This window comes from Lepidochelys kempii, chromosome 2 (assembly GCF_965140285.1).
Source record: "Lepidochelys kempii isolate rLepKem1 chromosome 2, rLepKem1.hap1, whole genome shotgun sequence".
Taxonomy (NCBI): Eukaryota; Metazoa; Chordata; order Testudines; family Cheloniidae; genus Lepidochelys; species Lepidochelys kempii.
In genome coordinates this window covers 204,086,345-204,113,730 of record NC_136381.1, presented here as the reverse complement: position 1 = coordinate 204,113,730, position 27,386 = coordinate 204,086,345, and the positions used below count along the sequence as shown (strand labels likewise).

Genomic DNA, 27,386 nt, shown 5'->3' with positions numbered 1-27,386 from the left:
CAGTTATTTGAACACACTTAAGTTCTACATTAAGACATTCGAAACCATTAAATACATGGAAATTATTTCAAACTGTACCCAGTCCCTTTAAAACTCTTGGACCTTAAAGTTGGATACATTAGCGACATAAAATCCACATGAGGAATGCTGAGTTATGTTACTGTTTCACTAACTACAGTAGTTCCCTTTCAAAAGTTTCTCTCAGTGGCTTTTTGCATATTGCTGAATAAATAACGCTGGGACTAGCTTACTTTTCTTGGAGGCATTATATAAGATTATTTTCTTAGTCTCCTCTGATTTAGTACACCTTTTAAGATAATCTATCAATGTTTTGGATATCTCATTCATCATCCATTACTGTGTGTGTCATAAATTAGAGGAATGGAACAAAGCACTGGACTATACACTTTTTCCATATTCATCAAACAAAACAGCCACCCTCACTGGCACACAATGAACAGGGACAAGTTGGTTTCATCCACTACAATGGGAGAACTACATCAACACAAACCACTTGTATGGATGGTGTGAATTTCAAAATTTGACACCATCAAATCTGGGGCCTCTTATGGTACCAAGGAGTAAAGATGAGTGCCCCAACATTCAATATAAAGGAGCGAAACATTTTTGTCTGTGAAAGATGAAAATGCTCATGAAGGAAATTGTTGAACCCAGTTAATCAACTGCAGTGGAGCACTGATTCAGTGGAGCCTTGTATAAAGAAATAAATGACTAAAACAAAATGCTGTGCCCCACAAAACTTAGAGAGACACAGTAGTCACATTTCTTTGTACTGGCCATTATAAATGGGAAACAGAGAAATTATTTAAGTGGAAAAACCTGTATTCTTGATGAAGAATATCATTATCTGTGCCTAACTTATTGGTGGCATCAAGAAGTTTTTCTTACAAATTAAGGTCTCTCTTAAAACAAAGTCAGGGCACATGCCTACACTTAAACTCGGTCACATGCAACTGGCCCCATAAAGTAGTACTGCAAAAGATCAAGTATTAGATCAGATTTTTTCCAAATATTTTCTATTTATGAATCCATTAATTAATTGATAATTCTCATCTTTTGCTTTTTTGGATTTGCTGATGCCCTCAGCCCAACAGGACAGAAAGATATGAATACCCCTTTCATCATTCCATTCCCCTCCCTGAGTAGTGAGTTCTGTCTTCCAGAGTTTCATTTATTTTCAAGAAGTATATGAGCATCAAAACCTAGTGGGACAAATTTGAATGCTAACATACATAAGAAGTTTTTCTCTCTAACATAAAAACAAGGGAATGAAATGCAAAATAATGTAAAAATCAATGTTACATGAAGATTATATATTCTTAAATAGAATAAATCATGAAATGCAGAAAGGTAGTGGAGGCTAGCAAACTACTGAGTTTGTCCATGTTTTCAGATTATGAGACTCAGTCTATAAAGACTCATTTCTACTTTATTTTTTATTAAAGACCCTATTTGAGGTTTTTTTGTTTTTTTTTAAAAATAGTGGCTCTGAACTCCACCCCATGGGAAAACCCAAATGCCCAACTAAATGTCCAAGGACCTTTTGTTGCCAAGTGGCAGAGGGCACAAAGATACATAAGGGTACAGAGACCCCCTGCATTCACCCCTGCAAGGTCCCTAATGAAATCCTGTGTCACATTTACCATCATCATCGTGAGATGTATGACCAGAAACTATGTGAGAAGTTATGTATACTGTTCTCTAGCCTTTGGGCACTCAAATGCAGCATGCCCTGAGGAAAACTGCTCCAGACTGGAGGTGGGAGACACTTACCTCCCTGGTGAACCACTCTCTCTCACACTACAAGTCTATTAGTATATTGAGTCAAAAGCTAATGAAGAGCTTGCAGAGACTTCTGAAGGAAATTAACAGGAAGAGGTAAACAGTGGGGAGGAGGGATGACCTGTATTTCAGATGAAGATCAAAGGTCTGGCCTATCTGGGGTTGCAAACACATGTTCTGGCATCCTCCAGTGTGTGAAGACAAACTACCAGAAGCCTTAATCTTATAAAGGTGAATCTCAGCCATCCTGGCTGAAAACGCTGGGAAGAGGACTTGGGGTAAACTATCCTGTAAAAAACAGGGGAATATCTTGAGAGTTAAGTTTATGCACTAGAAAATGCATTATAACTTTCTTTTATTTGTAATCCTTTGTTTCCAATATTCCCACATCTTGAATATAGCATACAGTTCTGGTCACCCCACCTCAAAAAAGAGATATATAAAAATTGGAAAAGGTACAGAAAAGGGTAACAAAAACAATTAAGGGTATGGAACAGCTTCAGTAAAAGGAGAGATTAAGACTAGCACTTTTCATCTTGGAAATGAGATGACTAAGAGGGGATATGATAGAGGGCTATAAAATCATGACTGGTGTGGAGAAAGTGAATAAGGAAGTGTTATTTACTCCTTCCCATAACACAAGAACCAGGGGTCACCCAGTGAAATTAACAGACAGCAGTTTTTTGTTTGTTTTTTTTTTAAAAGGAAGTACTTCTTCACACAATGCACAATCAACCTGGGGAATTCGTTGCCAGGGGATTTTGTGAAGACCAAAACTATAACAGGGTTCAAAAAAGAACTAGATAAGTTCATGAAGGATAACTCCATCAATGGCTATTAGCCAAGATGGTCAGGGATGCAAACCCATGTTCTGGGTGTCCTTGGCCTCTGATTCCCAGAATCTGGGAGTGGAAAACAGGGGATGGATCACTTGATGATTGCCCTGTTCTGTTCAATCCCTCTGAAGCATGTGGCATTGGTCACTGTGGGAAGACAGGATACTGGGATAAACGGACCATTGATCTGACCCAGTATGATCGTTTTTTGTTCTTTCTTACTATCATTTGAATCTCCGTTCTTTGATAATAAACTTATTCTTGTTTTCACTGCAAACATATCTAAGTGCTGTGTTTTAAACAGAGTGGTGATCCTGAGTTGAATCTTGTAAGTTGGAGTATACTATTCCTTCGGGAATAGAGAATCAGAGTTCTGTGATCGTTCAGTAGAAGAGGTCCTGAGGACTCCAGAGCAATGGTTGGAGGATTTGGGAGTGTGTCTGTGCTTACCACTAACCCGTAAAATAGGGCCTGAGTTGCCAGAGACTGGTAGAATGCGAGAGCTGCTCAACAGCAGGCACAGACAAGACTTCCTCACACTAAGGGCAGGCAGTAGCGAGGTACCTCTCAATCCTGGGTACTCCTGGAAGCATCACAAGCATATGCACTGAGAACTAATTAAAGTTGCTATGAGAACATTCACAGTCTGTGTTTAAATAGAATACATAACCTTTCTGTAGCTTTAATGTAGTTTTTTGCATTGTATGTGCGATTACGAATATGCTTTTTGCCATTTTAGGCTTCATCTCATTCTGTCAACCCTCTAATATTTACATGCTTTTAAATAAAGCAAAATCTCCCATTAAGAGAAATTAATATTTTACATGAAATAATGGTACTGCATCAGGCTATTTTCTGTCCACTATGTAAGATGGAGTTTGAGCAGAGTCTAATTCATTCATTAATAGGATCAGATACTGAAGAATGAAGTTCTTATAGTGGAAAAAAAACCGCATTAATGAAAACAAATTGTGTGTGTGAGATTTAAATGGGTAAAATGTTTCAGATTACTAATTGTGTTTATAGAAACTGCACTAGCAACAAATAGCTGTTACCTAAACTTCTGCCACTAAGGAAAAAAAAGTATCCTAGTTTGGAGACAACTGGAACCGGAAACATTAGAGTATTTTACTCCATTCAACAAAACAGTCAGCTTCTCTGTGCCAACTCCAGATCACAACTATTCATATAGTCCAATGGAAACTCAAAATGGCCTGTATAGCAGCACTGTTCAGGGAGTAATTGCTGACTGTTGACAGATCACACCTTAACAGTGCTTTTTAAAAGTAATTATCGTTAACTAGGTTCAGCTTGATTCATTGGCGGATTTCAATTTCAACTGAAAACAAATCTGTACACAAAGTTGCATTTTCCCCTTTGACTTAATACATTATCTTTAGGATTACTAATAAATAATTTGGAGAGCTCCAATTTATGCTTTGTAATTTCTTCAAGCTTTTGAGCCTTTACTTATTAACATTTATCAGTGGAATGGAAAATCAGAGAAACAGAACAAAGAATTGTTACATATAATAGACTTTTTTAAAATCAGGGTGGATAAAAATCAATGATTTTTTTTTAATTAAAAAAAATCAGATTTTTATTTAAAATGGATTTTTTTGATAACATGTTTTTTGAGGAGAAACCTATCTCAAGATAGTTTTAATTAAGATACATTATAGCGCAAAGATATCTCATCATGGAATAGGGATTATAAATTCTAATTCTGTAGTATGAGACAATATATTCATGTAATGTTTAAGAAAAGTTTTGTAAATGAGTTCCAATAGTTCATGGATTAGGGACCCAATCTTATGGGGTTCCAGGGGCTTCTGTATAGATTATTTAGGTTAATCATTCTATCTGCCCAATGGGACTCAGTGCTCAGTCTAGAAGATACCATCAGAGATGCTCAGTTTTGCAGTTCTCAAACTGTGGATTTGCGTCTCCAGAGATAACATGCTCAACAACAGCAAAAATGTTTTTAAATAAATAAATAAATAAATAAATAAATAGAGAGAGAGAGGTGAGAAATAACAGACCTCAAGCCTACTGTTCCTCTGCAAATTTTGTATACAGAGTCAATCCCTTACCTCTCTCTAAAAGTAAAAAATTTCAAACAGTTCAATGAATAGAAGATTGTTCAGGGGGAATAAATCTGGACAAGGAGAAGTCTGGAGATAAATGTGAGAAGGGAGGGACAGGCAGTAGAAACAAAAGTGAAACTGTTTGAGCAGCATATTCCAGAAGTCTTGAGGTCTTTCTGAGTGTAGCCTGCATTGATTTGAGATATACCATACCATTCTCTCACTTGAAGGGGAAACCTATAATGTCAGCAGGCCATAAGAGACCCAGTTTGGGAATATTTTAATGAAGTTCCTCTACCTGTGGGTAAGACAGGCATGCGTGCAAAATGCAAACAGTACAAAAAAGAACTGCACGGCCTGATTGGCCGAATGAAACAACATCATGAGAAGTGTTCTCCTTCTCAGGAGGAAGTGCATTGAAGATGATGAAAGGAACATGTGTGAACACGCAGGATCTTCAGGTTGGTAAACTTTTTTATTTCATACTTCTTTCTTAAGGACTGCCCGTCTTCCTTCTGGACTATTCTTGAATTCTCATGTTTGAGCAAAAAATATAGCTGTTACTCTATGGTACTATCATTTTAGATGCAGTTGTGATAAAAAGAATAAATAGCTGAAATAGGCAGATCTTCCTTTTACAATTTCACCTTTAAAGTAGTACTGAGTGTCAGTGAATGCAATGAGTAATACTAAATGAGCAGTAAATACTAATTAAATAACTGCATTGACTTATTTTGTTTAGGAGAATCCATCCTCAACATACAGGATTCTGAAGACTGTCCACTTTCAAGATCACCATCATTTTCTATAGTTTCAGAGTTATCTGCCAATGATAATGTTTCAGTCACATCATGTAGGTTACATAGCCACAGTATATCCCCTGCAGCAAAAAGAAAAAAAAAAAACTCCATCATCCAGAAACAACCATAGATAAGTTTGTGATAAGAACCAGCAGATTACAAAAAGGGGTAACTGATGAAAAAATTGCCCGGTTTGTTTATGCAACAAACTCTCCTTTCCATATGACGGAAAACCCATACTTCCTTAACATGGTTCAGTCATTAAGACCAGGATACAGTCCACCCAACAGAGCAGCAATTTGCCTGCGACATCTGGAAAAAGTATATGAAAGAGAAATTGAGCAGCGTGCAAAAAGTCTACAGCAGGGGCTGGCAAACTACGGCCCGTGGGCCAGATCCGGCCCCCAGCCCGCGGGCCGCACACCAGTCCCAGAAGCGGCCAGCACCACGTGCCTCCGGCCCCTGAGGGAGGGGGAGCAGAGGGCTCCACACGCTGCCCTTGCCTGTGAGTACCTCTCCCCTGAAGCTCCCGTTGGCCGGGAACGGGGATCTATGGTTATGACATGGACATCCAGGAATCATCCCTTCACAATGCCAACTATAATAAACTTCAGAGCTAAGGGTGAACCAGTCAAGAAATATATGTTTGTTGATGATATTTTAAAGAAAGTCACACCAGTGAACTGGTGGAAATCATTTAAGCACTTCGATTCAGAGACTGTTGAAGTGATAATCTCACTTTTAACAGCAGTAGCTTCTTCTGCCAGTGTAGAAAAAATATTTTCTTCCTTTAGACTAATTCATTCCAAATTGAGAAATTGTTTGGGACCTGAAAAAGGAGGAAAGTTTGTTTTTCTTTTCCAGATTATGAACAAACAGGAAAATGAAGGTGAAGATGACTGAGTTAGCTGCAGAAGCCAATATTTTAAGTTTCTCATGTTGATCTGGCTGACATAGTCCATTTAATATTTCATTTAACTATTTTAATTAAACAATTAACAAAAACAAACCTGATTTTAAAAAACTTGAATGTTTAGCTAAATTCAAAAATTAATATGCTTGTTTTGTTAAAATATTATATGTTTGCTGTTGAATAAAAAAATCCAGAATACATAACGTTGTTGTTTTAGTTAAATAAAACAATTTAAATGTCTATCTGGTGATGTTCTCCTAATACAGCATGGCAAGAAAATCCTCCAAATATTAATGATTAACCTGTTGAACTGGAGATAGTTCACCTCCCAAAGACTTCATAAGTATCTGCTTCAATTACCCTTGGTAAATGTAATAACCAAACAATTATTCATTTTCTGACATAGCTGTAAAACTAATCTGAAAAGTTTTCAAAATAAATCACTTTAAAAATGTATAGTGTGTACCTTCTAAAAATAAAACCTACATCTATCTCTGAGTTGTGAAGAATATGTATTAAGGTTATAACTACCAACAAGAATGAACTTTTATGTAGAAATCCATGATTAAATCAAGTATTTTAATCCAAGTCTTTTAAACCCTGGTTAAAATCTTATAAATTCCACTGAGGTTTTATAAATGATCCTAACAGTTATGTTACATATTTTTCCAACTCATCAAGGAAAAATGTTTTGCCACAGAGGAAAAAGTTTGTAATGCTTCACTTGATAAGATGGACAGCAATATCTTGGCTGGGGGAGGGGGCAGAAAAAGATTTACCTCCTTCTCTCCGTATAGACTTCTCTGTTGCCTTACCAAACTATTGAAAAGTTGACAGCCTGGGCACAAAACCTGTCCACTTTTTCCATGAAAACAAAGAAAAAAATTAATGATATTTTACTTGACCTTTATTATTTCCCAGGTGAACAAGCAAGACAAATTTTGCTAAGCTTTTCTAATTTAACAAAATCAGTTTGCTTTTAATAAATATTTGTATTAATATTTACTCTACAAATGTGTTTTTAAAAAAGTGTAAATGGGGGCCTACTTACAATGGTTTGAGTCTGGCATAGTGTGAGCTGTGTAAGTTTCCTCAGATAATTATGTGAATGTACCTTTCTCTTCACTTGTAACATCCAAGCTAATCTGATTCTGGGCCTCTTAAATAGAGATCACCACCACCAGTAAAGTATGCGATGAGTAAAAAGTGTCCATTCAGGAATAGATTAAGATCAAACTTATTTAATTAGAAACTACATCTGAATTCAAGATTCTACTAGCTCAGAGGTGGGCAAACTACGGCCCACATCTGGCCCACAGGACTGTCCTGCCTGGCACCTGAGCTCCTGGCTGGGGAGGCTAGCCTCCGGCCCCTCCCCTGCAGCCTCAGATCACTGCACCACCAGCACTCTGGCCCGCCACTCCTGCCGGGCAGCGCGGCAATGGGGCTGCGAGCTCCTGCCACTCCGAGTGACATGGTAAGGGGGGAGGGGGGTTGGATAAGGGGCAGGGATTCCTGGGGGGCAGTCAGAGGACAGGGAGCGGTTGGATGGGGTGGAGGTTCTGGGGTGGGGGACAGTCAGGGGACAAGGGACGTTGGATAGGCGTGAGAGTCCCGGGGGGTCTGTCAGGGGGTGGGAGTGTGGATAGGAGTCGGGGGGGGCAGTCAGAGATAGGGAGCGGGGGGGAGGGGTTGGGGCCTGGGTTCCCAGGAGGGGGCAGTCAGGGGACAAGGAGCAGGTGGGGTTGGATGGGTTGGGGTTCAGAAGGGGGCAGTCAGGACGTGGGAAGGGGCAGATAGGTGGAGGCACAGCCTTCCCTACCTGACTCTCCATACAGTTTCACAACCCTGATGTGGCCCTCAGGCCAAAAAGTTTGCCCACCCCTGTACTAGCTTCTATCACTCTCCATGGATTTTTCAGTAAAGATGATGAACAGGGGGAGAAAAACAAAGAACATCCCTTCTTCCTTTTATCAGCCAAAGGCTTGGAGGCTTTGTATTTATTATACCTACTCAATGGAAATTACAAGAGACCGAGTCCCTTAGTAATTCCTAGGACAGAGGTAAAAATACAAGTGCCGTCCTCTTTTCCAGCAACAGTGAAAAGGGGAGGCTTGGCTTCTCACCTGCATGAGGCCCCTGAACACCAGAGTGTCCTCTGTTTATTCAGTATTTGGCAAAAAAATTAAGTCCTATGAGAGTGAACCAGGACATTGGTGTATGTGTGAATGACTAGATGGGTGGGGAGAGAAAGAATTGCTGCAACCAGGTAAGAAACAAAATAGGATAAGGAAAACACAAAGAATTTTTGGGGAGGGTGAGGGACAAAAATAGAGGTGTAGTGGAATACAATGTAGGGAAGCGAAATGGACATAAGGGAGTGTACATATATCCTACCCCTATTACTTCTCCATGATTTTGATCAAAAGTGTACGTTGCAGCTCTGGATCAGCAGCAACTAACAGTATTCCCAAAACCACTGTGTTTAGTGAGAGGGGCAAATGGGGAAAGGAATGAAGGGACAGGCTGACTGGGGACAGGAAGAAACAGGATGGAGCAAACCAGTGACTAGACATGGAAGAAGATGTGAAGGTGCAGGGATAGTGAGCAACTGGCATGCAGTTGGATGCCAGGAACAGCTGAGGGCAGAACCAGAAGATATGAGGAATGAGGAGGAACCCCTCAGTAAGCTACAGCATGAAGTAGAGAGAGGATGACTCCCAAAGAAGGGGGAGCATAAAAAAGTGGGGAAGAGGGTTCTTGGAGGAAGCCCCCAGCTGGGAGCAATAGCACCAGATGAAGGCAACTTGGAACTGAACATGAATGGGCACTGACCTGACACCCCAAAACCCAAGTAAATGTTCCCTTTCCAGCCACTACTTTCTTTTATGTCTCACTACCAGAAATAGATTCTAAGACGTTGGCAGTTGTGAAGTCTTAATGAGCTCAGAGCCAATCCAGCTTTGAGTCCACTAGGCCAAGACTCAGATTAGCTTGCTCACCAGGAGCAACAGCCACATAACTCAGCCTTCCTATGTGGCCTCCTTTTGCCCAGAGTTCAGAAAAAGTGTATAGGGAGCCCAGAAGGATGTGGTAGGGCAGATATATTGTGCATTGCTAGCAGGGATATACTTCAAGTGAATAGGTGCAAGCAAATAGTGCAAGTAATCTTATTTAATTGATAAGCAAACTGTTCCATGTTCATGTGTACAATCATAAAACTTACTAAAGCGATATGGTTTAATAACTATTAAACAAGTACTATTAATTTAGAAATCTACTAGACACTATAAACTCAAAGAAAGGGTGCTTGTTTACTCCTCATTATAGTGTCAGTGAGTCAAAGAGTTGATCTTAAACAACAAAAGCCTGACAGGGCTGGCTGCATTTTCTTCTGTCAAATACAAGGAACAAAAAAGTCAAGTCTCAAGTAATTGTACTGATCACTGACTACATTTATAAAATGAATCAGTCTCTTCAAATCCAAATGTAAGATCCTACCCAAAGCTCTGAGAAATACTCCACCTTTCTTCCTCAATGAATTTATTGATGCCAGAAGTCATAGTGTATTTGTGGAAACTCTTAACCTTAGTGGGGAAAAAGTTAAGATGAACATGTGAGACCAAGGCCTATCAAGGTCAGGATCAGAAACCAATCTAGGATATTGGTTTAACGTACTAGCCTTACTTTTACGGTTTTGCCACTTAAATGTCAATATCATTAATTCAAAATATTAACTGTAAATTAAGGTTTTAGCCGTCTGCTTAATTTTTTTCTTATATCCCCCAAAAAACTACTCCAAAGACTGAATTCCTGCATTTATCCATACTCTCATTCTCAGGTGAAATCTTTGGCAAAATTCTGATGGTGACCTTTAAACATTTCAAAATCAGATACTTCCCTGAAACATAAAAGCAATCTAAATTCATCCTGCTAAAAAGGTAACATCCATAAAATACACTGTTGGGTTTACTACCATCAACTCAAACTTAACAGCAAAACATGATCTTTCCTACAAAATCTCCTCTCCCCAATCCTCACAAGTTCTCATTGTGAGCATACCATCATCCTGTGTGCGTCATTGAGGCCAATAACCCAAGAGGTCACCTGAAACTCCCCCGCCCTCCCTCCCACCGCCCTCTGTCCTCACACTTCCAGATAGCATCCCAGTCTTGCAAATTCATTCACTACATTTGTAAGATCTACGTCTTCCTTGGTCCACAGAGATAAAACCATCAGGCAGGTCTTCGTAACTTCTACTTATTCTAACCTTTTCCTCACTAGCCGCCAAAACACCCATTTCACCCCATTCCTATTCCTAAAAAAAAAATGTAGCCACAAAGATAATTATAGCTCCTGGTCATCATTCTGACCATATGACTTGCTTTCTTCAAATTCTTCACTAAGTTGCCACAGCACATCAAGGTCAAATTTTCTATAATTACTTTCAAGGCCCTACATAACTCTGACCATCTCTTCTTAACCAGCTTTGATTTTATTCTTTAGGAAATGCATGTATTGTTCATTCATTAAGCCTTTTTCAGTAGTATTCTTGCTACTACTTATTTGAAATAGAAAATAAACAGAAATAGATTCTATTTGTTAAATTTCCCTGCATTTGGAACAAAATATTAACCTATAAGGCAAATAACTAATTGGTACACATTAAACACATTTCAACCACCACCAGACCAAAAGTCAATAGAAACATAAACAACAAACAGAAACAAAGGCAGAAGCAATAAAGAGAAAGTGGCTTAACTTGATAACTGCCTGGTATGCTCCACACTCACCCTCCCTCTCAAGCCTCTTAGTAAATTTATATTGATTGTAATTATATTGAACTATTAGTTCAAAGTTTATTTAAACGGAGGCTTTTCAACTGCTGAAGTCAGCAGCAATGCTATTCATGACTCCACGCCTATGAGAACAGACCCATTTTCCCTTCCTGGAACAAATCTCAAACAATCTGAAACCTAGGACTGCAATGTTCGACTTCATGAACTAAGTGCTTACTCAGCAGGCATCCAAAAAGTAATGCATTACTCCACTTAACCATGCTAGCACTATTATCCATTTTACATAAGAATCCATAACAATAACAAGTGTATTGTTTGACATATTGCAAAACATATGGGCAAACAACAGATATTTTGTCTGACCCCTTTCAGGTAAATTAATTTCCTTAACAGTGACAAAATGTCACAAGAACAGCAAAACAAGACAACACAGAAAAAAATTATCTCCACTAGTGGAGAAAGCCTATGGCAACCCAAATATATTCAGTGAGATGAAATGTCTATGTTAAAAAATAAACTGTGCAGAAGTAATTTTCTATTCCTACTGTACAAGCTTCATCTTTTGAGTCATGTATAGTATCAAATGCTATACTTCACAGTAAACTAATTTTATGAAATCATATGGTTGTCAGAAAGAGACAGCACTATTTTATTTATTATTTATAAGGCACCTATCCAGAGCGCCATTCCATTAGAGGAATTCATTTCATTTTAACCTTATGTTTCACATGCAGTACAAATGATTATTTTTAAAAATAGCTAATGACATTACCTAAAGCCCAAAATCTAAACACGAAGCAAAGTCAAATATAAACAGGAATGATGTCCACACAAGTTTTATACAGTGTAGTTTCTAATCTTATGTATTTTTTACCAAGGCAAAATACATCAATTTAGAAAATGTAATCAATGTTCTTTAACATTTGTGATTATGAGGGATTACCTTCAGGATCAAAAGCAGCACTACATGAATACCAATCTCAAATGATATTGCAAGAAGAAATTTTCTCAATTTTCTAGTCATATGACAAAATAAAGTAAATTAAGACAATTAAATCATTTAAGATTTTTGACAGGATAGGTGTATGCTTAGTTATTGACATTTGTATCTCCATTTCCCTGCCACCCACAGTCGTTTTTCTTAAGGTTGGATCTAAGATTCCAGAGATTCCTGGAACAAACATTCCTGACTTGTTTTCTGTAACAACTGTTTAAAGTGAGTAAGCTGTAGAGCTGTAAAACTGAAATGTGCAATCTAAATTTCTAAATAAAGTCCAGTCCAAACATTAAGTCCTCCAAGATTTCTTATTACTGTAAATAATCTGAAAACTTTACTGATGATTGCTCAGTCCTGCTTTTGAGAAAGAACCATTTTACCTGCTGTAACAGAAAGCTGTCTGATAATTTTGTCTTTCACAGTGAAGCAGATCAATGAATATTTGTGACAGCTGGTGCCGCGACTATCCAATAAACCAGATTTAATGTTAAACTATTGTATTTTGTTATTGCATTTATACACTTGTTATCCAATCAAAGACACACTCCTAAAACAGGAATACTCAGACACCAAGTTGGGATGAAGACTCTTCAATTGGATACAAAATGTCAAAGGTAATTATGTCGACTTTAATTAGTAATTATGTGTGAGGTATCCAATTTAAAAGTCTAAAATACACATTCAAAGCATCTTTTAAAATGAGCAAATAAACCTTGCCCTGCACACAAGGTTGACTTTATAACTAAGTAGTGGAGCCAAACAAAATAGGCATGGACTTAATTAAATCTGTTGTTACATGTAATTGTGTAAGGATATTTTAATTAAAGGCCAACATAATACACAACAAGCTAATGAAGACTTAACACCTGGGCTAATAAAGCCCTCCGAGAATTAAAAACAGGGCTTCTGGCTACACAAGGAGACAAGTCAAGGCAAAACTGACAGACACTGACCATAGACACAGCTTGATCAGTCATAAATGCCTGAGACAGATGTTAAGACACAACATGCTGTTGTTAGGAGGGACAAAGCTTACTGCTATGTAACATTTTCAACTTGCTAAATCAACGGATTGTTACTAAATTCAGACACAGCTATGGTTGCTCATCACAGGGATAACCTAACACTTTATTGTCTATTTTTGGTAATATCCCCTTAAACTTAAAATGAAAAAACTATGTTAAGGTATCCGACATTGGTAGTAGAGACTTGGAAAACTACTGAGAGGAAACCCATCTCTAATTCCAGAGAATGCCAAATCAAAGGGAGAGGAAAAAATGTGAGCACTGTCAAAGGCAAGAGAACTGGGGAAACCCCAGTCTCAAGAGGTGCAGTGAAGAAGTTAACACTCCAGTCTAGACCCAGACAGCCATAAAATGTGTTGCGTACTGCAGCTGGGTACAGCGATGAACTGTTAGAAAACAAGAAAGCTTGTGCTGGCTGCTACAAAAGAATTCTGGAATTAAAAACATATTTCTGTTCTTGTAAAATTCAGCAAAACAAACAGCAATATAAATTGGTGTAACCATTACTTTTACCAATCAAAATCCTTAGCTGTACATTGAAAATTGGACCCAAGTCAAATGGCAGCTATTTTATTCCTGTCTGTTCCTAATACCATATAATGATGAAATCATTGAAAATTGTAGCTCAGGGCTTTGAAAGGTAATTTCTCACTGAGTTAGAAAAAAGCAGAACTAGTCTCAATTTTTTCATTTACTTGGAGGTTAATTTGATTACTGATGTTAGTAGTTGTCTGGTCAGAGCAAATGAGAGATGTTATATTTTAACTAACACTTTAGCAATTTAGAGACCCATTGGCAGCTTGACTTCTTTTTCTTTTCTTTTTTTTAAACTAGAGGGGAAATATATACAGTACATAGCACAAACACTGCAGAATAAGTCTTAAAGACTAATGTAATCATTAAAGCACTAATGCTGATAGGTTTTTTTTCTGTTAAGTGAACAGAATGTTTTTGAGAGGTGCTGGATTGAAAGCTCTCTGATCCCTCTATTCCTGTCAAACACGTCATTGTCCTCCCTGTCACTCAGGCTCAGTTTGTGCTGGAGGATCTTCAGCTCCTTCTTTTGCCCTGCACATTCAGGCCACGGCCAAACCCTGTTGCCTCTTCACCCATATAATTAAGATCCAACCTTTTCATTGTCCACACAGTTAAAACTCATCTCCAGAGTTTACTACTGCAAATTTCCCCCTCTTTAGTGTAACCTACATCAGTTTCCCTCCAATCCATTCAAAATGAAGCCAATAAGATGATCTGACCAGATCATCCTACTCTTAAAATACTTCTATGGCTTCACACTTTCTTCACTGGATAAAGCTGAATTTTCTTGTTCTCTCCCTTAAGACTCTACATGTCTCTGCCTCTCTGTACCCTGTTTCTCTTTCTCTCCCCTAGCCAGCTCCAAGATTTTCTTCAATAATCCCAGCAGCACATGAATGCCCTTTATGAGATGGGTCAAAAAACCCTTATTTTTATTTATATCCCGCCTTAAGGCCTACTTCTCCCATGACACCTACAATTAGCCAAAATCATCTACTTGTTTATCTTAGAAAGTACTCCATCATACTCTGCACTTCACTGAGTAACCATGTAATGGTTTTGATATTATATCTGTCCTTCCTCACCTACACCTCACTATTATTTACATTATGGAATCACGTAGGCACCCCTCTGTGCAAACATGGAATATTAAGTCTCTGCCCTGAAGAGTTTTCAAGCTAAATAGACATGGCAGACAAATCATTAACAGAGAAAGGATACTATATGCAAGCACAATGAATAGTGTGATGGTCAGCAAATGTCACGTTAGTGCTACAACTTGTGTTTTGTTCCCATGTTTTATTGCGGATTTGGGGGCACGGTTAAACTTTGTTGGGATAAGATTAGCTAAACAGAGACAAAGAAAGAGAGGGGAAGGAATTCATGCAGATTTAGGTTGAAAAAACGACTGAGGAAGGAGGTGGGAAGAAGTTGAAGTGGGCAGCTAAACAGCAAAGGAGAGAGAAAGTCCAGAGTAAAATCTGTAGAAAGCTATCAGGCATTGACATCATCATCAGTGTCTGAAAGTCCCTGCAGCAGCTGCTCACCCCTGGTCCTGACAGCTGCATTTCTAGGTAGCCCATCCCAGCCGTTTCTCTTTCTTCTTCAGGCTCACATGGCTGGAGCTATATGGACCCTGATATCCCTAAAGTAGAGGTGTCCCCTGAACAGTTCTGAGTTTAGGGTGCAGTGGGGGGAGGGGAAGAGATGAGAGGGAATTAACCCCTTGTGTCCTATCTCAACTTAGTTGTGAGCTACCTCAACTGAGATTACCAAAAAGGATGAGTTAAAACCATGGTCAGATGCCAGCAACAGCAAGAAGTCGTCTAAGAAAAAAGTTTCACATAGTTTCACTGAACAGCTATAAAATGGCAATGCCTTTCACTTGCTATTGACCCAGTTCAGATTGAACTCCTGATCTATAGGTAAAAAGCTATGTACTGTAGTCCAATTCCAGTACCTGGAGCTCAGAAAATGTAACTGACATGACCAAGGACAAAGCCTACTAACCTGGGAGAAAAATATCTGTGCTACTATGCCAACCAAGGCCATACAATCCCACACCATATACAAATTAGGACAATAAAAGAGTGCATTACATTTTTGTACTGTTTTTACACCACTCTTTCTTTACTATAATAAATCATGAAGTATCTTTTCCTGAGTTGTCTTCAATGTCTGTCTCCTCTTCTGCCCTCTCCCCTACCCTCACACCCTTAATTACTCTCTCCTCTTACTTCTCCCACTTCTTCCCACAAAGTCTACCCAAAACGTAAGTTTCTCTTCTTACCTGGATCTGGTAAACTTCTAGTCTTGGAGAGGGCTTTGTCTAGTTGATTCACTTGGATTATCAAATCCCAAAGGTACAGAGTCCTGTTTGATAGGTTTAGGATTCTTCTCTCCAGAATCATCTCCTTTCACTAAAGCAGTGGCATGCATACATTGCTACCAGAATCATATGGAAGTTCAGCTAGGTTTGGAACCAGGTGATTGCGTCACTGGTTTCTTCTGTATTGGGGACCTTAATTAGTCTCAACTCGGCATGATATCAGAGTGCACCTATGTCCAGTGACACCATTGCTTTTTCCTGATCCAGTTTCATCAGGACTGATTCCCCTCAAACTCATACTCCATTCTAATGGGCAAAGCGATCACACACATAAATTATGCACATACTCTCCTATACCTGTGGAGGTGTAATCCACGTGATAAATTTAGCAGTCACTTTTGAACACCTCAGCTAATCTCTGCCAACTCCCAAAATTTATTCTAAATAGCTGCCATTTAAAAAAAAAGATCTGACAAAAATGTTTTCAACTCGTCTCTCCAAATATGAAATTTCCTTCCAAAGTTACATCTGCCCAAGTCCCAGGATGAGACAAGATTCAGTCTGGGGATAAGAGAAGCTTTTCTATCCTTAATGTCATAATTTAAAGTATGTCATTGTGGAAATATGTAAGTAAGCTAGTAGGATTCAGAGTAGCAGCCACGTTAGTCTGTATTCGCGAAAAGAAAAGGAGTACTTTTGGCACCTTAAAGACTAACGAAGTTATTTGAGCATAAGCTTTCGTGAGCTACAACTCACTTCATCGTATGCATTCAGTGGAAAATCCAGTGAGGAGATTTATATACACACAGAACATGAAAAAATGGGTGTTATCATACACACTGTAGGGAGAGCGATCACTTAAGATGATTACCAGCAGGAGAGCGGGGGGCGGAGGAGGGGGGAGAAAACCTTTTGTAGTGATAATCAAGGTGGGCCATTTCCAGCAGTTAACAGGAACGTCTGAGGAACAGTGGGGGGGGGGGGGGGGGAATAAACATGGGGAAATAGTTTTACTTTGTGTAATGACCCATCCACTCCCAGTCTCTATTCAAGCCTAAGTTAATTGTATCCAGTTTGCAAATTAATTCCAATTCAGCAGTCTCTCGTTGGAGTCTGTTTTTGAAGTCTTTTTGTTGTAATATTGCGACCTTTAGGTCTGAAATCGAGTGACCAGAGAGATTGAAGTGTTCTCCGACTGGTTTATGAATGTTATAATTCTTGACGTCTGATTTGTGTCCATTTATTCTTTTACGTAGGGACTGTCCAGTTTGACCAATGTACATGGCAGAGGGGCATTGCTGGCACATGGCATATATCACATTGGTAGATGTGCAGGTGAACGAGCCTCCGATAGTGTGGCTGATGTGATTAGGCCCTATGATGGTGTCCCCTGAATAGACAGTTGTCAACGGGCTTTGTTGCAAAGATAGGTTCCTGGGTTAGTGGTTCTGTTGTGTGGTTGCTGGCGAGTATTTGCTTCAGGTTGGGGGGCTGTCTGTAGGCAAGGACTGGCCTGTCTCCCAAGATTTGTGAGAGTGATAGGTCGTCCTTCAGGATAGGTTGTAGATCCTTGACTGCTGAATTGGAATTAATTTGCAAACTGGATACAATTAACTTAGGCTTGAATAGAGACTGAGAGTGGATGGGTCATTACACAAAGTAAAACTATTTCCCCATGTTTATTTCTCCCCCTCACCCCCCACTGTTCCTCAGACGTTCCTGTTAACTGCTGGTAATGGCCCACCTTGATTATCACTACAAAAGGTTTTCTACTCTCCTGCTCATAATAGCTCATCTTAAGTGATCACTCTCCTTACAGTGTGTATGATAACACCCAATTTTTTCATGTTTTGTATGTATATAAATCTCCTCACTGTATTTTCCACTGAATGCATCCGATGAAGTGAGCTGTAGCTCACAAAAACTTATGCTCAAATAAATTGGTTAGTCTCTAAGGTACCACAAGTACTCCTTTTCTTTAAGCTAGTAGGCAAATTCATAAACCAGGGAAGAGGGAATAAAGTAACCAACCACCACTTAGTCGATCTCCCTTTCTTTAAGGCAGGTTTCATTATTAAGATGATGCAAAAAAATTCAAAATAATACAAACATTGGGTAACCAGCTGGAAAGGGCGCATACAAACCACTGATTTCTTTCAAAGTGTTTTGCAATGGTTTTGACACCCAGAGTGATATAAATGCAGTTCCCTCTAACCACAGTAACACACAAACTTCCTGTATGTAACATTTTCCTCCATAGTGCTGTTCACTGTTCTTTCATCAGACTAGGAAGTGAAAGTTACAAGAGTCCAGCTTTCTGAACACTTTAAAGAACAGGATTCTTTTAAATGTTGCCTGTTATATTTTTCCTGGAAGGAAGTAAAGTTAACAAGGCATAGGCAGTGTAAGTGTTATGTGAAAATGAGAATCTACAGTTAGAAAAAAACAAGATCAAATTCTTGGCCTGCTAGTCTAGACAACTGGATACAATGCGCATAACGATTCATTCATAATGAACTATAGGTATCACCACAGGCAGCACCTCAGTCCTGGAGGAACTTACATGTGTGGTTACCTTTAACCAGGTCAAGACTGTAATTCACTAGCCTGACAGTGGAGAGGGACACTTCCTCAGTCCAAGACCTGACAGGATGCTATGACCAAGAGTGACAGAACCTGCAGAATGGTTCAGAAGTACTGCAAAACCTGCCAAGTTCTCCATTTCAAAGATAACTTGTCAAGCAGTCAGTCATTTAAGACCTGCATAGAAGCAGTTTATTATGATGTTCTCTCATGCTTTTGTTCTGAATAGATACTTTGTTTTATGAAGGTTGGCTGTCACTGCCCTGGGGAGAACAGGACTGCAAGTGCTGAACTGAAGTCAGACTTACTCAGGTGATCAGTTAATTGCAGCCCAAACCCCAATCTAGAAAGCTGTGGGATCCTGCTCTGAGGAAGATCTCGGACCATCGCCTAATACAGGTGCCCTCAGGGAGGCCATAAAGAGGTCAGAGGTACAGTTACGTTGAGAATTGACACATACCGCTTTGTTTTTTTCAGCGTACAGAAGTGATATAAAAAGCCAAAGGAAAAAAGAACAGATTATATTATTAACTTTCCCCCCAACTTATTTATCAGCAACATAGGTTGAGGCCTAAAGGAGGAAACAGGATGCCACTGACTCATGACTGAGAGTCAAGCAAAGCACCCATTTTCAAATAACTGTGTCCAGTATTTGGTTCTATGTAGAGATATTCTATATTGTTGGGATGGAAAGGAAGTAGGCACAAAATTATCTTTATTAACATAAAGTAATTAGAAAATAAGTTATGTTCACTGAACATAAAACAGCCCCACTTTCCAATTCCCCCAGCCACTATCATTCCAGTACAAAAGACTTAAGGAAAGCAGGACAGCCAAGGTCAGGCATCAGTACTGTTCTACAAACTAAAAACAATCTCAACTAAAACAACAAACTAAGGGCCAAAATTTCTCCTAGACTAACTCCATTGATTTCTATGGTCTTATTCTAACAGTGACTACATTCCTAAACACTTCTTTGCATTCTTCCTGAATGCACTAGGACCAACTTGTCATTCTAAGCCTGCTCCTTCATTATATTTCTGGAGTTTCTTTAAAAGACACCATTATTTAATGTGTTTAGATTGTTAAAACTTGGAAAAGAAAGGACAAACGCATTTAAATCAAGTGACTTACCAAATATTTTGGTTCATGCTGATGGATTCACTCTGTGATAGGGAATCATGGGACCTGGGTTCTGACTACAGCTTCATCATTGACTTGCTGTTAAGCCTCAGATAAATCACTTGCCTCTCAATGAAAAGGATATTCACCTTTGTAAAGCACCAACATCTATGGATGGAAAGCACTATAAAACCAGCAAGTATTAATCACATGAATAATTTAGAGAAAATTCTTTGCTCATTTTTGACTACCTTGTGATCAAAGACTGAAAAGTGGCTATGTAGAGATGGCACTTTATTACTCAGATTTATTCAAGTTGTAGTCAGAGTTATACTAAACAGAGCACATTTGATATGGGAACCATTATGAAATTAACATAAAATCTACAATGCCATTTTTACAAGTTACTTTTCAAAGAAGATCTTATAGAATTACTTAATGTGGTTAGAAAGTGTACAAAATAACTATCTTACAGAAGATAATTTAGGTAACACATGCATACTCTGTAGACTGAATAGAAACAAACCCATACTGCTTCTGTAAAGGAAAATCTTGCTTCTCTAATCTACAGGAATTCTTTAAATATATATCAACAAAATAGTGGGTAAAGAAGAAACACTTTCAAGAAGGCTTCTGACAGTATTCCTCATAACAAGGCTGTTAAGGAAAACTAATCATGATATAAGTAGTACATTACTACTACACAAAAGAATATGGCTTAGAGATAGAGAAAATGCATATGGACTATTTTTAGAATGGCAAAAGGTTAATGGTGGGGTTTCTTACAGCTCAATACATCAGAACTAGCAGAAAAAAAGTATTTAGATTAGTCAACACTACAGAAGATTGAACTTCAAAGATATCTACAAAACCTAGATGAATGTACAGCATGATGGCTGATTAAATTTATTGTTGACAAATGCAAGGTAATGCATACTGGAAGGAATAATTTAAACTACTCATATGTATTGCTGTGTTCTACATTTCCCTAACCATTCATAAGAGAGCTGAGCATTATTGTGGCTAGCTAAATAAAAAACAAGAACTTAGTAGTATTTGTAAAAGGGTGAGATATTTGTATGGATAGTAAAAACATCAACAGTACAAAAGGTATATATTAAAAATAAAAAATATTTTAAGGGATACAAACTTTCATGCTTTAGGCCATATGCCAACTAGTAGGTTATAGGAATTTGTAGAAACCTTTGCTATAGTCACGTTATTCTACAGTTATATATTATGGGGTTTTTTTAAACTTCTTTTGAAACATCTGGTTTTGGCCACTGTGGGAGCAGAATACTAGTCTAGATCAGTGGTTCCCAAACTAGGGGTGACGCTTGTTCAAGGAAAGCCCCTGATGGGCTGGGCCAGGTTTGTTTACCTGCCGCATCCGCAAGTTCGGCCAATCACAGCTCCCAGCGGCCGCGGTTCATCGTTTTTGGCCAATGGGAGCTGCAGGAAGTTGCACGGGCCGAGGGACATGCTGGCCACCACTTCCTGCAGCCCCCATTGGCCCAGAGCAACGAACCGCAGCCATTGGGAGCTGCGATCAGCCGAACCTGTGGACACAGCAGGTAAACAAACCGGCCCGGCACACCAGGGGCTTTCCCTGAACAAGCGGCAGCCCTAGTTTGGGTACCACTGGTCTACATGATCACCGGTCTGATCCAGCATGGCAATTCTGATGTTACACGGGAATAAAATTAAAATATCAAAAATATCTAGCTACAGTTCTAGAGGGTCCATAAGACCCCATGCCTTCCTTGGAACGTAAGTCCAATCCTGTTTTAACAAATAACCATATTTGTTTCTTACAGTAAAAAGAAAGTATTACTCTCAAAGCATATATAAAGAAAAAAGTTATATACTACATAATAATGGGCATGTTTATCAAATATGTGTATTTCATGCTTCATGCTAAACATAGTTCACACATTCCTGGTTTAGGGTTATCAATAACTCAACCACAGGACCTTGAATATTTATGGATCAATATGCTAACTCAGTGGCTGTCTAACTTTATCAACCTGAGGACCCCACGCCCCTCTGCTCAGCCCCAGGCCCCGTCCCCAGTCCACCCTTTCCCCAAGGCCCCACCCTCGCCCCTCCTCTTCCCCGCCTCCTCTCCCTCCCCTCCCAGCACCTCCTGCACTCTGGGAACACCTGGAGTACCCTTGCGGACCCCAGTTAAGAGAAACGTTGTGCTAACTAACAAATCCTAGGCAGGGGTACCAGTGGGGGTATGTTATAGACAACCAAATCAACCAGAGAATAGCTAAGTTACTCCTTAAACAATTGTCCATAACATGTGGGGGGGAAACTGTGTTGCTATAGGAGACATATGCTGGAGGTCTCATTCAGCCTGTAGTAAAACATCATTGGGGTTTCCAAAAATTATAGATAACACTTTTCTAATATAAAAGGCATAGCACCACACAAGGTAACTATTTTGTGCTTTATGATAGATAAAGATGAATTAATCACAGAACTGGAAGTTGGTGATTGGCAAAGGAGCAATGATAATTACTTGATTACATTAACAATGAGACCGGTGGCACCTTAAAGATTAACAGATTTTTTGAATAGGGACCGGCTGGCTCACTACAAAAGCAATTTTTCCTCTCTTTGTATTGACACGTCCTCATCAATTATTGGGAGTGGACCACATCCACCCTGATTGAATTGGCCTTGTCATCACTGGCTCTCCACTTGTAAGATAACTCCCTTCTCTTCATGTGTCAGTATATTTATGCCTGCATCTATATTTTCACTCCATGCATCTGAAGAAATGGGGGTTTTACCTACGAAAGCTTATGCCCAAACAAATCTGTCAGTCTTTAACGTGCCACTGGACTCCTCGTTGTTTTTGTGGATACAGACTAACACTGCTACCCCTCTGATACTGGATTACATTCGATATGGACAAAGAGAGGACAGACTAAACCAGTAGATATTAAATGGCAAAAGATTTAGTTAACGCAGAGCTAAGGTTGCCCAGTGGTAGCTCGTGCCCTTCCAGAATGTCGAAGTCAGCAAAACTCAAATTTCTGAAATACAGAATTAAGGTAAATGTCCACAAAACTTTAACTCTGCCCCACCCTTGTGCTGCAATAGCCATTGGGAATTATCTGTATGCATACCAGCTGTATTCCTTGTGTTAGCTGTACTGAATTGTGGAGGAATAAGCTGGAACAGGTTGGAAGAGCTCTGATTGTGATATGAGGAGATCTGGGGATTAGTTTGAGAGGCACCACAGAGCTGTGACTGTGATATAAGGAGATCTGCATCTGAGTCCCCATAAATGTCATCTAAAGAAAGAACTGCATATGTACCTTCAGGTTCCAGTCCGCATCATTTCAATGCAGAATTGTATAGATTGTGTCCGTAGACAAAGGTACGGTCAATAGCGAGGTGGGATACCAAAGCAGTCTGTGGATTTAATGATGGGTGGGAGAAAGTAGAGGTTTAAGTGATATCTTATGTTCAAGCGTGAAGGGGTCAGAAAAGGATATAATGTGGTTGTTAAATTTATTAGGTGTGGTCTTCTTCTGGGGGAGCAGGCACAGCATTTGAGTGTAAGACAAATGCAGGTAGTGCCTGTCCACTAAAGCGACAAGGCAGAGCGCAAGTATGCACGCTATGGGCATGGTGGTGCATTGCTCAAAGAGGACAGAGCATTTTCCTTAATTCTATATTTCATGGTTTTCAGAAGTCTGAGTATTGCCGAACTGAACATTCTGGAAGGGCACAAGCTATCATCAGGCAACCTTAACTCTGTGTTAATGAAGATTTTTGTCATTTAATTTCTGTTTAAAAACTAAGAAAGAGAAAGTTTGTTGGTAGGAGTTAGTGGTCATTAAGATAGTTGTAGATCCCACCTTGGTTTTCAGTTGATATGCTACTGTGACTACGTAATAATCAAAAGCCCTAGCTTTTAATAGTGCTTTTCATCAGTACAACTCAAAGAACTTTACACCAGTATCCCCATTTTCATTTAACTACTCACGAAAACATAAGCAGCAGAAGCAAAGACTTTGGAAGCAGAGTATGGGACTAAGAAGGGTGCAGAGTCACCTCCCTATCTTGTGATCCAACAGAGAGCCCATGAGTAGCTTTTTGAAATAGCTTTTGCCTTCAATTGATCTATTTGTAGCTTCATTTGAATTATGAAATCACAAAGTATAAAAAATATGCACACACACACACCCTGCCACATGTGTATGTCTAACAAATGACAGTTACTGTTGTCATGCTTAATTTAATCTGCAAACTATAGTTAAAACATAGGTTCACAAACCATAAAAGGGCAGGCGAACATCATTCATTGGCTCAGAAGTAACTAAAGTTATTAATTTAGAGTATGAAGCTGTAAAAATAATCAAATTCTTGAGACAACAAATTCTTCATCACAGGGGATTTCTCCCTCAGTGCATGCCTGGCATATTCTGGGTGCCATCACAATACAAATAATAGAAAAGCCTGCTGAAAATTGACCAACCATTATCAATGAACTTTATATTCCACTTCATTGCTTTCACCTCTGTACTTCAGAGGGACAGTAGCTAGAGCCTTCTGATACCAAAACTGGAGATTTCCATACCAGGTGGGAAATACGTTTAACAATGAACCTCTCAGCAATGACAGTAAGCCATGCATTTGTTATATTTTCAAAATACAAACAGGTTTGAAAACAGTAAAATCATTAGGTTCCTCTCTCTGTGGGCTATTATCAAGGAATATAAAATCCCAACCAGCCAAGCTTCAAATATAACAGTATGCGATGACTCAAAGTGAGGTATGCATACATCATATGATGTGAGGTTACTAATTCCATTTGATCTCTCTAAATTTTTTAATTAAATATTTTCAGTGTCAACAATGTAGACAAGATTTGTTTGGAAAACATTTGTAGAGTTTTTTTGGCCTAAAAACCTTGACAGAGATAATACAAGTAAACAAATAACTACTGTGTAATAAACAACAGACCTAAAAATAACATCCATCTATGAGCACATTTTACAAAAGCAAAGAAGATGGTCACTGGTGTAACAATGCTTTTCTTACATTGAGCTTTTCATCCATAAATCTCAATGGTAGGTATTACCACCAATTTTTGCCACTGGGGAAAACGGAAGTACAGAGAAGTGTATTTCACATGTCACACAGGAGGCAAGTGGCAGAACTGGGGAAAGAACCCAGGTCTCCTGGCTCCGACTCAGTGTTCTACCCACCAGAACATACTTCTTCCATAAAATAGATGAATGGTTTCTAAATGTTTACAAACATGTACAATCACAGCACTAAGGCAAGATGCCAATATGGCAGCAGCAAAACTTTTCCTAGGACTAGTCCGCAAAGGCTCCATGATGCAAAAAAAGCCATAAGGATCTTAATAAGCTTATGCTCAAATAAATTTGTTAGTCTCTAAGGTGCCACAAGTCCTCCTGTTGTTTTTAAGGATCTCTAGCTAAACCAAACTACTTATGGAGATATAGTACAGCACTCTAAGAGTATACAGCAGTTTATAACAGTTGAAAGTGTGCTAACAACAGTGCTTGCCTTGAAACTGATGCTAAGTAACTCAAACTACTATACTCAACAAATATGAAGGGAATGGTTAAATGTCTGAAACTGCGGTTTTTAAGGCAACAGACTGAGAATTAGAGTGAACTGAAACCAAAAGGTGAAAAGAACCAGGATGGTGGAGGGGAGGTGTTAGGGAGGGAAGGAAAGAAGGAAAATCTAACTTCTGTGAACTATTTATAAAGGACTGGGAGGAACTCTGACGTTTCTAACTTCCCAATAGTGGATTGAAAATATAACCAAAAAAAAAAAAAAAATCCAGGGAGGAAAATTTGATGACAGATCATGCCCCCTCCTCCCTACTCACTTCCACAGCCAGGAATGAAAGGGACACAGGGGGAAAAAAATCTGCTTGACACTGTCTGCTCTCAGTTTGTAATAAATTAACCTCCAGGCACCAATCAGTTCCCCAAAATGACCCTGAGGAAGTTTCTGTGAGGCGAGAGAGGGGCAGCCTACAGCAGCTCTAGCATACAGGCCTCACCGCCACTTCCTAGCGCCCCTGCTGCAACTCAGGCACAGCTGGGGGGTGAGAGAGGTCTGGAGCGAAGGGGGCAGGGAGGGAGGTGAGTGGGGGCGGGGTCACTTTTATTGCAGGAGACTGGGGTGGAGGAGGGCAGTGGGTCAGGCTGGGGGGGGAGGATAAGATGCTCTGGGGCTGGTTTTACCTGCTGCGGCCGCTGCGGCATGACGATCTGGTTCAGCCTCTCTCCCTCCCCGCCTCCCTCCCCGCCTGTGCTGCCCAGACCCACGCCGGCCCGGCAGCGACCCGCCCGGAAACCAGCGCAGAGAGGGGGGGGGGGGGGGGAAGCGGACGGGCTCTGCCCGCACACGGACGTACGCGCGCGCGCGTGGCACCGCCCCCTCACGCACGCACGCAGGCAGGCAGGCAGGCGCGCGCCAGGGCTGAGGGAAGCGGAGGCCGCCCACCCCGGCTGCGGGAACGCGCCTGCTCGCGCTCGGCCGGCCCGACCCCGCTCCGGGAGCAGGCGTGGGAGAAGCTTCCTGGGCGGGGCCGAGCGGCGCGGGGCTGGAGGGTGGGGGCTGTGAGGAGGGAAGCTTGGGTTGCCGACTTCCTATTTGCGGTACACGGAGTACTGTTGCCCCGCCCCTTTTCCGAGGCCCCTCCCCTGCCCCCTTCAGCACCCTGGCTCGCTGGCTCTCCCCAAGCGTGGGCGATGTGGGAGCAGTCGCGTCTCCTCCCTCTTTCCCAGCAGGGAGGCCAGCACAGGGGGCCCTGACCATGAAGCTTCATGACCCTGTGTTTTAGGGCGGGGTGGAGGCCTGGGTATGAATCATGTTATGAAGCAACCCACCCTCCTACCCCCAGTCAGGACCCACCCCGGGCACAAGACCAAGTCACAGATCCACCCTGAAGGCCTTGTGTTGAGCAGAGGCCCTATCCTGCGCCCTGCAGAGACATTCCCCAGCTGGCCATACCCAGAGAGAACTGAAAATTGAATTCTGACAGAGAGCAGAGGTATCAATCTGTGGTGAGAGAAGATGGCGTTGGATAGGATATGCTGCCAGAGGGGTGGGATCCGATGCACTTCATCGGTCACTTCACAAGACCATATGTTTGAAAATCCCCTGTAAGATGGGATACTGTCAGGTTTCAGAGTAACAGCCGTGCTAGTCTGTATTCGCAAAAAGAAAAGGAGTACTTGTGGCACCTTAGAGACTAACCAATTTATTTGAGCATAAGCTTTCGTGAGCTACAGCTCACTTCATCGGATGCATACCGTGGAAACTGCAGCAGACATTATATACACAGAGACCATGAAACAATACCTCCTCCCACCCCACTCTCCTGCTGGTAATAGCCCATCCAAAGTGACCACTCTCTTTACAATGTGTATGGTAATCAAGGTGGGCCATTTCCAGCACAAATCCAGGGTTTCTCATCTCCCCCCCCCGCCCCCCCCCCACCACCACCACCACCACCTTTTTCCAAAAACCACACACACAAACT

The 27,386-nt window shown here is 40.3% G+C and overlaps 1 long non-coding RNA gene across 1 annotated transcript in view; it reads right to left on the bottom strand.

The window, feature by feature from the left end:
• LOC140907476 (uncharacterized) overlaps positions 1-26,206 on the bottom strand; it is a 100,876-nt gene extending 74,670 nt beyond the window's left edge. The window contains exon 1 of the long non-coding RNA XR_012157505.2: positions 26,083-26,206. This is a non-coding gene — a long non-coding RNA (uncharacterized LOC140907476). The remainder of the gene's footprint in view (positions 1-26,082) is intronic.
• Positions 26,207-27,386: the final 1,180 nt, after the last annotated feature.